Here is a 13,379-nt window from a genome sequence, read left to right as displayed (position 1 = left end):
CTGAACTCTAGGCTAATTTGGAAGGCCTCTGGATGACAACGTTTGCCGATGACTGCAAGTTGGGGCCAATCAATAAATCCACCAAAGATGGAGATATCTTTCAGAATGGTCTATATCAGACAAATAATAGATGCCAGAACCATGACCTAAAACTAAATGTGAAAAAATGCATCATCATACCCTCTGGAAAGTCATATACCCCTACAAATTACAACTTCAATATCACACCCTTAAAAGCAGACTCAGAGGGGAGAGAGCTAGGTACACAGATAGTGATCAAAAGTTCAGGCTACTGTCTATGTGTCCACAGTGGTGAGGAAGTCCTTCTGTGTGGCACAACTTTAAAGCTATGTCATCCAGATCCAAGGAAATGTTAGTCCCACTGTACTCAGCCCTCAGACTAACAGAGTAAAATGCGCCATTTTCATGTACTTGACTAGACACTTACAGCAGCAGAAGCAACTTCAGAGGTTCTTCATGAAGAAAATACAGGGTGTAAACTAAATGAACTATGAGGACAGACTAAGAGCCCCATCCCTTTACTTTGCCTCTTACCAACTATTGAGTGACCTAGCTACTAGGCACTCACAAACCCAGTCCTGATGGAGCTGCTACACATCCAGAAGTCAAACAGCATGAGGGTCAACTGATCTAGGGACCTAAACTTAATCAGTGACTCAAACAAAACATGCTGGACAGACAGATGCATGTCTCAGAAATTGCCCCGTCTTCTGAAGAGGCTTCTTATTTACAATAAGCAGAGCCCTTCCCTGGTCCTCTTCAAACACATTTGGATCAATAGATGGGGAAACTGTGAATTCACACCTGGGGTAGTGAATATGTCCCTTATGGAAAGGGGCGATCTGTAAGATACTTAATGCATAGGCACAAATCTATGGCATCCTCCTACCCCCAAGGGCCATATATTGGGCAAAACCAGGTTATATTGGCTAGGCTTGTAAAGGCCCATAAGCCATTAGCCTAGTAATCTCCTGCGAACTTATGAACCTATGAATATGAACAGCACGATTCAGAAATGCATAAAAATTGTGCTTCAAGCGACGTCAAGTAGCGAATCTGTACAGTCATTTTTTGCCGTGCAGACAAATGAACCATGCTAACAGGCTAGTAATAGCATCTGCATTAAATAAAATGTCATTTATTAAGGACCACTTCACAGCCAGTGTCTGAGAAGGTTCGCATTTCCACCCTCTGCACTTCAAAGGGGTCCATTCACTATCAATATAAGATCACCTCCAAGACAGGAACATAGCTAAATGCTACTGTGTGGACAGAGACACTTCAGAACCTTGTAGATGTCTGTTGTCTTTATATGCATTCCTCTCCTGAACTGTTGAGCATGTGTTCCAAATGTTGAAGGCCTGTTTCCATTGTCTAAATACCTCCGATGGTGTGCTGCAGTATGCTTCAGAGACTAGCAGCAAGATAACTTGCCAACTGTGCTACTCTGCTCAACATGGTATTACACCAAAAAACACAGCATCAGTTAGCCATCAACCTGTCAAACAGACCAGAATGCGCAGAGGATGTGCTGCTAGGTTAGACATCATTGAAGGAACTGCTTGCTGGTCAAAATGCATTTGAGGTTGAGGCAAGAGGAATATGCTAGGACACTGCCGAAGTGGCATCATTTGGTTCACAACTATGTGCGAGAACAGAGACAAAACACAAAACTGATGCATGCAATACTAGACTTTGGCTATGAAAACTTACAAAAACAGCCAAAAGATACCAAAATAAAGCCAGCAAAATAAATCCAAGGTACCAATAGACCAGAAGCCAACTGGAAGCCTTTTTAGAAATCCGATTTAATATGAGCACAAGTCACAAGGTAAAAAAACACACTCAGTTACAATACAGCGTTTTCGGTACAAACACTTCATCAGATGTGGGTCTAAGGCAGGTTGACAGATTAAATATCTCACTGATGAACAGACTAACCAATAAAAAACTTTCAGTAAAATACATCATAATACTCATGAATATTAATGAATGAATAAACATCAAAATTGATATGCAAGAAACCTAATATAAAAAAACACTTAAAAAAACACAAAGTCTGTGTAAAAGAGAGCTTAAGAATTGATTCATATTAATTAATCCAAGTGAGGTCAAAATTGAACAAAACTATTACACGGAATGAAAATTAAAAAATAAAAAATTGGAACTACATAAATTCAGCACCAGCTTAGAAATGCAAGTAAAACAATGCTTTGGCTCACTCTAGTGGGCAGTTTTAAAAACTGCATGATCTGTTGAGAACATACAAATATAAAAGCATCCAAAAAGTTTATAACTTTGCTGCCCTTAATTTTAAAAGGGTTACAATGGAAGTGCTCTCATTCGAACCTGGAGGGGGGTGGTGGCTTGTAGTGTTATCTGCCACCATAGTTCTTTATATTCTATTCTCTCTTCCCACTGTCCCCCTCTAGCTTCTTTTTTAATGCCTTCCAAGATAAAAAATGTGTAGCTAGAATTAATACAGTTTAAAGAATGTTTAAAAATGACATTGGTTTCCTTCCTGTTCTGTATGTCGTAGTGGTATTCTTATATCCTCCTTTTTAAATTTACGTTTGGTTTTACCTACGTAAAAGGAGTGACATCTCACAGAATGCCAAGTAAATACGTCCATTTGCTTCACAGTTAAAATAATCATTACTAGTTAAAAATCACATTTCTATTGTTTAAACTTATTTCTTCCTTATTAATTAAGTACCTGCATTGTGAACACCGTCCACATTTATAAGTGCCCAGTTTCTTTCTAGCATTTACATGCATCCTACCATTTTCTAAACCATTTTTCAGATTTTGGGAATTTTTATACACAAATTTCAATTCCATCTTGTATATTTTTTCCAAGCCAGTGAGACTTGTAAATTTTTTCCCACTCCCCTCTAATGATGTTCTTTGCTATACTACTGGCACTGTATTCCAATACCATTGCTTTACTATATTCATCCCTTTGAGGGGGGTCATTTCCAGGGTTATCCATATGTTGCTATGCCAAGATAGGTTTGTATTTATCATTCCTACCTTCCTGCACTTGTTTTGCAACATCTTCCAATAAATCATTTGGATACCCTCTTGTAAAAAAACAATCCTTTAAGAAAACTACATTCTTTCATAAATTCATTTGTATCAGAGGTCATACGACTTGGCTTTATATATTGACCCTTGACAATGTTTTTCTTGTAGTGATAGGGATGTGCACTGTTGTAATGCAGATACGAATTGGTGAGAGTGCTTTTCCTATGCACCCCTGAATTAAACATGTTATTTTCTTTATATATTTCTATATCCAAATATTGTAATCTTTTATCAGAAACATTATAAGTGAACTTAAGAAATGAGGTAGTTCTGTTTAAAAAAAAACAAACTCCTGTATTCTGTCCTTGGTATCTGTCCAAAAAACACAGATGTCGTCAAGGAACCTCCTATAAAAATTCCAACAGTTCTTATAAATAGAGTCCATTACATATTTTTCCTGGTTCACAACTATGGGTGAGAACAGAGACAACAAAAAATAAAACTGATGCATGCGATACTACACTTTGGCTATGAAGTACAGAGCCCTGACTGGCCACAATGTCCACCAGACATTACCTAACCCACATAATACAGACAAGTGAGGGTAGCACAATTGTCATCACTTGCACACGAGGTGGGGCCAAAGTGGCAGATCAACAACTGCTACATAGGACAATGGGGAGAGGACTAGGGGAGATGAAGTGCTTCTGTGGTACAGAGAAGCAAGTGGTGATAGCATGCAGCTTCCTGAGGGGGTACATTTAGTCAGATGGTCTGGGTGGCTGTATAGTACTAGTGTGGTGGTACATGCGCAGTGGACAACGGATCACTGTGGGGACATGAATTTAACAGGTGTCATGTGTGTACAGTTGGATAGAACAGACTGTGGACAGCCAAGGCCAGATGAACATGTCCCCATCATGGAAATGGCACTGTCATCAACAATTACTGGTAAGGACAATATGGAACTGACTGACTATGATTACCTCATCATGCAGTGTAGGACCAAAACAGAAGATACATCAAGAAGCTTGGCCCCGTTATACTACAGGAGTTTTACTAACAATAAGTAGCATTGACAAACTGGTAATCCATGACACTGAGGAACTTGCCCTGTACAGTGTACCCACCATAAAAACAGAGGTGTGGTAGCCATATCTATGATAACTGTGATGGTGGCTGCAACAGCCATAACATGGTCATCCAATGCTCTCAGGGAGATGAGTTTAATTGCATGTCCATATGATCCACTGCAGTATGGAAGCAATGCAGACCCTTGCTTATGTCTTTACATATTTCATGAACCACTCTATTCAAATTCAACATGGCATGATATTACTGCCTGGTTCACAGACACACACCTTGCAATTTATGGCAAGTGGGATACCTAGGTCAGGTACTGAACAGGCATCATGAAGCTGAAGTCAACTAGCATACCTTCCCTTCTCATTTTCTGCATTCTTTGCAGTGGCAACCTGCCCACTGTTGACACATAACAAGATGCTGACTATGCGCCCTTTACTGGGCTGCCAGGGATGGCCTGTCCCTTCACAGACAGCATAGAGGCATTGGCAGTGTCCACGGCCACTATAAGTGTGTCAGTGGATGTGAGTGTTAGGGTGCTCTCCAAAGTAACCATAGCTGACAGTAGCATTATGCTGTCTACTGTGTTACGAGCAGACCACCATCATTAGGCACCGGGGCTACACGGACATGAGGCATATCCTGTCTTGTTTTGCTATGCCTGTCCCTACACCTGTAGCATCTGTGAAGACAAATATCCCCATGCATAAATAAATGCAAGTAACAATCTCACATCCCAATGTTGCAACAGCAATACATGTAACGTATTACAAACGGAATAAATGCATAGGCACCTTGTGGCACAGGGCAGGAGCATGGCATCCCTGACATACCTGTAGAAGAGATGTGATGTTTACAATTTGCGAGCACATGACAACGGTGGACTATGACACACTAGTAATGGTATATGATCATAATGTGCAGCATCCCAAACAGAAACATACGGTGTTGTCACCAGTCTAACTCCCACATCCAGGCCTCCACCAACTATCAGTGTTCTCTCACTAACTTCAGACAGAGAAGTGTTCATAACAGTAGTATGAAATGGTAATCAAGCTTGTCCATGCTCTCCTTTTGCGATGGACTTAGCCTTTTGTGCACCATACTGTGTTATGTAAGTGGCTCTGCAGTGAACCTGTTGTGCTAACTAATGCCATTCACATCCATCAAAGTCCTGCCCTACATATTTCATAAAGGCCTTATCAGCCTCATTTTCACCAGCTCTGAGCCCGTCACGCTGAACTTGTCAAGCCACTGCCACTGTTTTTGATGCATCTGTAATACCTGCGCATAGAAACATACACCTATTTTCAGTGGCCTGGCCACAAGCTAGTTGTCTATTACTAACTGTGCATCATCAATACTGCAACTTTAACTACAACGTGTCACGCCTGCTATACAGTGGTCTCACATGCAACATCCTCACAGCAGGCCAGTGTGGAAAACAGCTGTAATAGAACTTGTGGCTTGATGGGCATCTATACAGTCTTTAAGCCTCTAGACAACACAATGTGTGTGCAACATGAAAAATTCTGCAGCCTGCCCTATGCAGGTGTACCTTACATGCCCCATCCCCTTTCTCAGAGTATGTCAGCTGAACTCCTACAGCAGAGTATGTTCCTTTCAACACACCCCCTCTGTCTACACTGCCAACCAACAGGTGGGCTATGGAGAGATGGATCTGTGTTCTTTCGGCTATTATTCCCGTTCCTCACCCGTGTGTTGTCAGGCCAATGTAAGTAGCGTGCTGTTAATAAACCCCATGCAGTAAAGTTACTTATTCTTTATCTTCACTTGCTCACAGACTATACCTCTTGAACACAGCTACAGTAGCCATTTTTTTTTCTTTTTATTTCTTCTTGCATTCTGTCAGAGTCTGTGCTCTGTATGTTTCTACACCATCCAGAGTGTGGTCAGCACTGCAATGATAACTGTGGCTTTTATCCCTCTAGTACTAGCCTTGCAGTGCTGCTATGTTAATGAAATAACTGTGCTTGAATGTTTCTGAACTGAACTTATAACTCAGTAGGATTACAGTTCTACATTACAGCCTGCATTTAATTGCTGGAACCTGTGTTCTGAGAGACTACCTTCCAATCTATCTGCGAATATACAGAGCTGAGTATACTTTTTTAGTATTAGAGTTTGTACTGTTAATTGCTGCATAGATCTCTGTTGAAACTGTTTTGTCCCACTCACCCTCCCTATTTATGGCTTGTAGTTTAAATTTGGTGGCTTTTGCAGTTGCCCACCCCACTGTAGATTTGATCTGGGACACTCCCCCGTCCCATCTCTTTCCACATTCTACCTAATGAACTCTTTCTGCACTTGCTTTGAGTCATTTTTAATTTAATTGCATTTTTTAAATTGTGTTTGGTCTAATATTGTTACATACTCAAGTTTGCTAAGCTTGCACTGCATGTGAATTGTTTTTACTACTGTTTTAGCTACTTTTCTGTTAAAAAAAAAAAAAAAAAACTGTAAGCCTGTTTCCTACCTTTCCTATAACTAGTGTTCCAGATATAGAATTGCTGTATCCAGGTCTGTATGTAAGCTTCTGAGCCCCCAAGCCTCTCTGTGTTGGAGGGAAGCCTTCTAGCTTATCAATGGGAGTGGTAAGCACTAGGTAACCTGTCTACCACATAAGGAATATTCTGGCCCAGAAATTGTAATTATTGGCCGTTTGGGCAATCTCTTCCATCTCTCTCAACTTTCTGATTTGAAAGCCTGCATTTGCACTAGTTTCTGTCCTGTAACTCATCTAGTGCAGATACAGATTCTTAGTTTTAGCACTTAAATTTGCTTATTCGTGCTCAGCACTTCTTCAGAACTTGTAACCACTAAATAAGCTACTACTTACTATAGCACTCAACCTTCCTCATTACGTAGAGGAAAACAGTTTTTGTACTTACTTTTCTCACTTGCTCAGAGAAAAACAGCTCCTGTACTCACTTATCTAGAGGAAAATAGTTTTTTTATTCAGGCATGTCCAAGGGTCAGCTCCCAGTGTTCTTTCCAGTCTATCTGATGAATCTGGGCATCTTGAGGTAGTGTAGAAATTGCCTCATGTACACAGACAACCCTCTCCTCCTACCACCCAACACTAGAACCTGTGACAGATGCACTTATCTAGCTTTATCTAGCCAAACTGGAAGTAAACCTCTCTCCAACCAAGACTGAACTTGACAGTCATGAGAAGAAGGTAAACATTTGCACCACACCACACTCATCACATAGTCTCACTAAATCTACACCACCAAAATCCACACATAGTAACACAAAAACATTCGCGGAGGCTCTGAATAATCTGTTTAAGCAAAAGAGACCTCCAAAGCAGAAACGCAAGCAACTTCCATCCCCCAACACAACCCAAATGACACATAGCACACAGACTCAGTGTGCCACTCAACCACAGCCAATAAGGCAAAACAACGTACCCAACACAATAGCCATAGGTGACTCTATACTCAGGCACACTGATGTCCCACTCACCAGGCTAAACAAGGAGAAGGTTACTGTCAGCTGCCTGTCAGGTGCCATGATCCACCACATAACCCACACACTCAGGTGACTCCACAACAAGTACAAATATGACTCAGTCATTGTTCATGTTGGTGAGAATGACCCGAGACGTACCTCCCTGGACTACATGAAGACACATGGAAGAGCTCTCCGATCTTGTAGCCCAGGCAGGTAAGACCCTAGCCCTGAGCAGCATTCTGCCATCACCCAGAATGATACTGCAGTACAGGGACAAAATGATTGACTTCAACAATTGGCTAAGCTTCTGGTGTCATTCTAACGGGATACAGTATCTGTTTGGGATGACATGGTCGACAGACCACGATGCTTTGCCACAGATGGCCTGCACCTGTCGCCCCTGGGATTCTGGATACTGGCTAAGGCTCTTGCTGCCCCTACAGTGCCTTTTTTATGCAAGGTTCAAATGACAACTTCACCACCGTAGCAGGAACAGGCAAGCAAAAACGGAGGGTAATGCTACTCAATGCTAGAAGTCTAAATCTCAAAATGCACTCACTCAAGTCACTCCTTAAAATGGAGAACATAGATATCTGTGCAGTGACTGAGACCTGGTTCAAGGCTCCAGAGAGCATCCCTCCAGGCTATAACTCATACCACACTATTCAGCCATGTAACCTGGACCGAAACACCAAAGGCGTAGATGTGTCCATATTCATTATGGATAGCCACACCACCAGGCTAGTTGCTCAGCATAATGCATCTGAGGTTATCCAAGTGTAACTACCTCTGGGCAAAACTGCAATCCAAATTCTAGCTTGCTACAGATCCCCCACCATGCCCCAGGATTCCCACTCCTCTTTTCTTGATGTACTGGAAAATATTAGGGCTCAACCAAACACCCTAACAGGCGACTTCAACTACCCCACCATTAACTGGGAAAACTACTCGTGTACCAACTCCTTAGCTCTATGCTTTCTGAATTCATAAACACCAATGCCCTGGATCAACTTATCCACACCCCCACCAGGAGCAACAATATCCTAGACCTAGTCATTACCAACATGAGTGAACGGTGTTCCACACCTGAAGTCAACTCCTCGTTAGGCCGATCCGACCATAAGCTAATCACCCTTGATATCCACATCCCGCCCCCACCCCCCATTAAGGAAACCACTGTAAAAAATTTCTCCAAAGCCAACTTCGTGCTTCTTAAGACAGAAGTGGTGAACTTCATGACACCCATGCAGATGGACAATACAGTTATGACTGCTGAATCCTACACAAATGCACTTACACGAGTGCATGGATCGTGCTATCCCAAACAGAACCAAGACGCTATCCTCCAAAAAAAGGAAGCCAATCTGGTGGTCCCCTGCCATAAACAAATTGTACAACAGAAGGAAGAAACTATTGCAAAAAGAGAGTAAAATCCCATGAGTGGAGGAGCTCCCTGGTCAGCCTCAGTAAGAGGCGGAGATCCCTTATAAGATCCTCCAAAGCTAGTAACAAAAACAAAATCCCCACTAATTCTAAGGACAACCACAAAGCATTCTATAGCTATGTCAAGAATCTCGATGGCAACACCCAGATCTGCTCTGAGTTACAGCACAACGGCACGAAAATTACAGAACCAACTAATATTGCCAACATCCTGGCAGATAGGTTCAGTGCTAACTTTACCCCCCCCTCACCCCCTAAAGGGCCCATATCTATACAGGAAGAATGCAGAGTCCCTGTAATCACAACTATGCAGGTAAAAGCTGCACTCTCTAAAGCCAAAAAGACAGCATCCATGGGACCGGACTTCATCCCAGGCTGTTTTTTACACGAACTTCAGAACGAACTGGCTCCCCACTTAAGCACCATGTTCAATAATAGCCTTACATCAGGCTTTGTGCCCACTGAATGGCGCACAGCAACAGTTATCCCACTCCACAAAGTGGGAGCCACCACTGATCCCGGGAACTATCGACCTATTAGCCTGATGAGCCTAGTCTGCAAGGCCATGGAACGTATCATCATGGAACTCATTAACAAAGACATTGGTAACCTCCAAACTCTGGATCCCACCCAGTTCGGATTTGTGAAAGGCATATCATGCCTCCTGAACCTGATCGACTTCTTTGAGGCAGTCACCAAAGCCGTAGATGAGGGTAAGGTGGTTCACACAGCCTATCTTGACCTCGCCAAGGCTTTCGACACCATCCCCCATTCTGGGATTATAGCTAAACCCACTAAACAGGTATAAACCCCTATGTCACAAGGTGGGTTGCCAACTGGCTCACTGACAGAACCCACACTGTAAAAGTTGCAGACTCCAAATCTGACCTCAAAGCAGTGACAAGTGCAGTACCATGGGGTTCCGTCCTGGGACCTCTCCTGTTTGGTATCTACTTCTCCGAAGTACAGGCTAACACAGAAGGCCTCTGGCTAACGAAGTTCGCAGATGACTGCAAACTAGGAGCCATGGTCAAGTCCCCATATGATGTGGACATCCTACAGAAGGACCTCGCTGAGACAGACGCCTGGTGTCAGAGCCATGGCCTCAAGCTCAATACCAAAAGTGCAGTGTCATCCCCTTTGGTAAAAACTCTGTACCCATGAACTACCACATAGGCAGCAATCTACTTAACACTGAATGTGTGATAAGAGACCTTGGGACCCAGGTGGACAGTAGGCTCTCCTTTGATAGTCATATCGCCACAGTACTCAGGAAGTCCTTCTACATGGCACACCTCATCATAAAAGGGTTCTCATCCAGGAAGAAAAGAGGTCATTGCTCCTCTCTACTCAACACTCATTACACCCATTAGAGAGTACAATGCCCCTTTTGGAATGTACCTCACAAGACATCTGCAGCAGCTGGAAAGGCCACAGAAGTACCTCACAAAGAGGATTACTGGCTTCAAACAAATGCCCTACACTGACCGTCTCAAAAAACTCCAGCTTTACTCCATAGCATATCGCCTACTCCGAGGTGATCTCTGCCTAACATATTAAGCTATGTGAAATCCAGAACTGTTGGACATGCTACACCTAAAGAAATCCCAATCCCTCCTGTGAGATATACATACAATATAGTATGTTTTTATAGTAATAATTTCATATTGTTTTTATTCTCTATATGCCTTTAATGAAGGATATTTAAATTTAGTAGTAGAGTGTCTATTTTTAATTGATTTTTGCGATAGGATGACATCCTATTATTTTAGACTTGTATTTATTGAGCACTGAACTTTTGTATTTGTAACACTGATGAAGGATTATCTAATCCGAAAGCTTTGTTGTGATATTTTATCCAGCAAAAGAAATTTGCACTTGTGTTTGTGTGGAATTGTGGATTTGTTTTTCGTTTGGATTGTTTGCTAAGCACATCCCACTTTACCGAATTGCTTGCCTTTGGTTCTTACCACAAAAAACAGGACATGCTGGAGGGATAGATTCCTGTCTCAGATACTTCCCATACTCTGGAACAGGCTACCCATCTATGTCAAGCAAAGTTCTTCATTAGCACTCTTCAAGAAAAATCTTGAGTGGATGGGAAATAGGAAATACACTCCGGGGATCACTTCTGTCTCTCTGCTCGACAGTGGCACAGGAAAATAACTTTCTCGGGATGGCATAAGCCAGGGAACTTTGTTGGCTAGGCTTATGTAGGCCCTTGGGCTGACAGCCTAGTACCTACCTATGAACCTATTACTGTATGAATCTGTATCTGACTGAGCACATGCATGGTAGTCTGTTCAATAATAAGGGCAATTCTAGACAGGTCCACTACAGCCTCATACCTATGTAGTTTAAAAAAAATCCTACAAGCAGCCAGAAGCATCTCAATGCCACAAGAGACTGGAGGTAGCAGCCCACTCTATGGTACAGACATGCTATCATGTATGTAAACTGCTTAAAAGCCAACTCACATCTCTGCATGTCTGCTTTGGTATACACAGGGTTGCTCACACTGCCATGCTGCCTGCTGATTGCTGATACACATCACATGGTCTCCCCTACCTGTGCTGTCACAGCTCCATCGCTATTTGTACTCCTTGCAAACAGCTATAGTTTCTATAAGGCCAGAATGTGGAAGGGCTTCTGTGTGGTGCAGCATAGACTCAAGTCTTCAAATGTAACACTGGGAACTCCTGCTGGGGGACTTATAAGGGATCCTAGTACAAGAAGAATGCCTAGCACTTGTTTGCTAGAGTGGAGGAGTGATGCCACAAGCATCACACGCTCTTAGAAGCAGAGTTGGAATCAGTGACCTTTAAAGAAGCAACCCTGACCTTCTCTACCAAATGGGGTGAAAAGATTTGGGAGAAACAACCTGACTACTTCAAGTAATATGACCATGTTTTTTTAGTACAGCAGGCTTTACTGTACAGCTATAAGCTGTTTTTGATGTCCATAGTTATACTGTGCTCAGCATTTTTTTTTTGTTTGCTTCTGAAAGTAAACCAGACCATCTGCCACAGAAAGAAGGAAAGACTCTCCAGGCAGATTAAGTGTACTGTATTACTACTACCATACCTGCATATCTCTGCTTTACCTGCATAACAGAATACTGCCCACTACACTGTCGTTAAAGATTGCATTCACTTCACACATTTGTGCACTGCTAGTATAACACCTGTATTTTAAAAGCACACATAACTGTGCTATTGTATATATTGCTATTAGTTACTCCTGACAGTGCTACCTTTATGCAGAAAATACTGACTTCAGGTGTCCCACCACAGTTACGGATGTAGTCTAACCTGAAGTACTTTAGCAGCTTGCACTGTCCAGTGTCCTACTTTTGTGACTACCATTTCATAAATGTTCCCTACACTGCCTTTTTTATTCCTGCTGTCCTAGTTCCTTGCTGTGCCAGGTATGCCAAGCACAGTACAGGTGTGACAACTATCATGCACTTTTGTAACACTATCTATAGTGCACCCTGACAAAATGACAAACATGTCCATTGCACATTCTTTCTGAATCTAATGAATGTTATATGTGGCAATGTGCAAACATTTTCCACACATCCTGATATCTGTTACACTCTTAAGATACCGTGTACAAAACTGTGCATTTCTGTTCACGATCATCTTATTTCCTCCTTACTTCACTGTATACATTTCACACAGACTCTTTACATTTGCAACCTGAAGCAATGTGTTACCTGGCAGTGACAAGGACACATCCAGCAATATTCCCATCATCATCCTACAATCCTGTCAAAGAAATCCCCAAGGCATTATCACCATTGCACTACTGAATGCATTTTTAATTCTTCTAGGGCCCATCGTACAAAATTGTACCACACCCAAATTATCACTGCCATTTGTCTTTTCTTGCCATCATCATCATCTTCATTTTATTACTTTTTCTTTGTTAATTTCCAGTTATGTGCAATCTGTGGAACAAGATGTGGAGCATCAATCTGTGGAACATCAATCTCCACTACCCTTTGCATCACCATCATTTGCTAGGTCCCCAGCAGTCCTCAGGCTAGTCTGTTTGCACAGGGATGAAAGTCATCCTACTGGAGACTACCAGGAGGGCTTGCTAAGGGCCTCAATACTGCCTGTCCACTGTGTAATACAGGAGGAGCCCTCTCCGAGTTTGCCAATGGGAGTTAGGGTGGCAGGTCATGACTGAGATGTCCTACTAATTATCCTTTTGTAACAACAACTTCTGTTCTAGATAACTAAAAAAAAAAAAAAAAAAAAGAAAAAAATACCAGAGTTGATCTTCCACTTAGCTTTGCCTATACTCTGATATTAAAA

At 42.1% G+C, this 13,379-nt stretch overlaps 1 protein-coding gene across 3 annotated transcripts in view; it reads right to left on the bottom strand.

The window, feature by feature from the left end:
* The window catches only part of UBIAD1 (UbiA prenyltransferase domain containing 1), a 200,454-nt gene that overhangs the window by 182,848 nt on the left and 4,227 nt on the right, over window positions 1-13,379 (bottom strand). The window lies entirely within an intron of this gene.

Source organism: Protopterus annectens, chromosome 2.part1, assembly GCF_019279795.1.
Source record: "Protopterus annectens isolate FY-2018-M chromosome 2.part1, PAN1.0, whole genome shotgun sequence".
NCBI classification, from domain to species: domain Eukaryota; kingdom Metazoa; phylum Chordata; order Ceratodontiformes; family Protopteridae; genus Protopterus; species Protopterus annectens.
This window is presented reverse-complemented; position numbering and strand designations above follow the sequence as displayed.